The sequence below is a fragment of the Curcuma longa genome, chromosome 1 (genome assembly GCF_044706935.1).
Source record: "Curcuma longa cultivar G26 ecotype Majalengka, Jawa Barat chromosome 1, ITB_CL_G26_1.1, whole genome shotgun sequence".
Lineage (NCBI taxonomy): Eukaryota > Viridiplantae > Streptophyta > Magnoliopsida > Zingiberales > Zingiberaceae > Curcuma > Curcuma longa.
Genome location: NC_133861.1, coordinates 9,624,565 through 9,626,921, shown reverse-complemented (window position 1 = coordinate 9,626,921; position 2,357 = coordinate 9,624,565).

Below are 2,357 nucleotides of genomic sequence, written 5' to 3'. Positions count from 1 at the left end.
TGAGTGGTCTTGAAGATTAGAATGTCTGGGCCAAGTTGCCGAGGCCGAGATGTCATAGTCGAGTTATTGGAGTCGAGTGAACTAACTTGAGTCGAGGAGTTTGACTCCTTGGAAATTGGATGAACCGAATTGATAGAGTCAAGGAGCTTAAGTCTTCTAGACTTGAGTGAGATAAGTTGATAGAGTCAATGAGTTTGAGTCCTTTGGAGTCGGATGTACCGAGCTGATGAAGTCGAAGAGTTTAAATCCTTTGAAATCGGGTGAGCCAAACTAATAGAGTTGAAGGGTATGAATCCTTTGGAGTTGGGTGAGATGAGCTAATAGATTCGAAGAACCTGAGTCTTTTGAAGTCGGGTATGCTGACCTGATGAAGTCGAATAGTATGAGTCTTTTGGAGTCAGGTTAGCCGAGCTAATAGAGTTGAAAAGCTTAAGTCCTCTAAAGTCGATCGGGTGTATCGACCTGATGGAGTGGAGGAGCCTGAGTCCTCTGTAGTCAAGTGAGTGAGTTGAAAGAGTCAAGGAGTCCTCTAGAATTAAGTAAGCGAGCTGAAGGAGTAGAAGAGTCTGAGTCTTCTGAAGTCGGGTGAGCAAGCTAAAAGAGTTGAGAAGCTTGAATCCTCTAAAGTCGGGTTTGTGAGCTGAAAGAGTTGAGTGTGCCGATTTGATGGAGTTGAGGAGCCCGAGCACTCTGGAGTCGGATGAGCGAGCTGAAGGTGGAGTTGGGTGGCTGAGCTGAAGGGGGAGTGGAATAACCACTTGCTTTAACCTCCACTCATGTTTAACTTTGACTTCCATTTATGTTTGGCTCTATCAACATGTAGATCCCTTCATCCACCGTATCAATATTAATTTAATAATCAACCCGTATGCAACAATACAAGGAGCGAGCGATAGTAGAAAATTTTCTATCGCCCCCGAGGCATAGTTGAATTGGTTACGACGCAGCAGACTTGCAGAAGAGGGCAAGGGTTCGAATCCTGGCGAAGCCAGGCAATACCCTCTCTGCGTCGTGACCATTTGCAGTTTCTCGATTTACCTCCTCACAAATGATCGTGGGGCTGATCGTGTGGAGCCGCTAAGGTGACGGATTCCACCTTTTGTAGAAGATAATAGAAAATTTACTCTTAAAAAAGTTCGTAAAGGTTGGGAGAGGATAAAACCTCTCTAAGTACGTGCTCAACGTAAAAGTCTCTAGCAATTGATCATGTACAATGTGAGAGCTTGCTTTGAAAGTTAACGCCAAGATTTTCAATTCAAAATTTGTCTAAAAGAGTTAATTAACCGTAGATAATGGGCCTGTGCAAGCGAGCCTTAGGAACTAAAGTCTTAATATTCAACAAATGTATAGAACGCGGCTTAGTGTTCAACTAATGGGCTTTCAGAAAAAATATAAATCCCAGTTAGTCGCATTGACTCAAGTCCTGGGAGTGACCGGTCCGGTCCCACGGAAGTTTACCACTGGCCATCAGGATAAATCGGGAAGTGCACGTAACGGTCAACCCAGATGCCCAGCATCCTTTGATTGCGATCCCCATTTGAAAGAAAATTCTTGCAAATACGCCGTAGCTGGGGATCGAACTGCGGGTGTCTGGGTGACAACCTGAATGTCCTACCGCGACACCATAGCCCCGAGGACAACTAATAGGCTTTCAGGCTTAGTGCCTTGCTCGTCGATTAGACAATATGACAAGTAGACGAATCAAATATTTATGAATAAATTTAATATTTAATTTAATAAAAATTTATTTATATTTATTTAATATATATATAAGATCAATTTAAATGATATATTAAATTAAATAAAAAAGTTAAATATATATGTTTAATTTATTAATATTAATTAATAAAAATTATAAGTTATTTATATATAAACAATATCTATAGAAAAAAACTTAATTTGTGAATCATATTCATAAATAATATTCTTATCAAATTTCTAAATAGAAGAAAAAAATTCTTAAAATAAACAAACAAATTATAATATCAAACTCATTAATTAATCAAACAAATTTAAATATATAAATTAAACTTCAAACAATTAAATAAACTTAAATTGATATATCCATGGCATCCAAACAAATCAAATTAAAGTCAAGTTTGAGCTAAATTTAAACCTAAATCAGATGAGCAGTCATTTAATCTAATTAATTTTAAGTTCTATTGATCTAATTGAGTTACTTTATTATATAAATTGGGATTTCATCCTACTTTTATATTTCATAAAGCATTAATTTTTTTCTTAAAAAAATATTTTAAAAAATCTTCCTCTTGTGACCCATGACATAGCGGCCCTTCCGGGCAACATAACCGCTCGGCCAAGCACTACGGCCCCGATAACCAGATTTTCCAGATGAT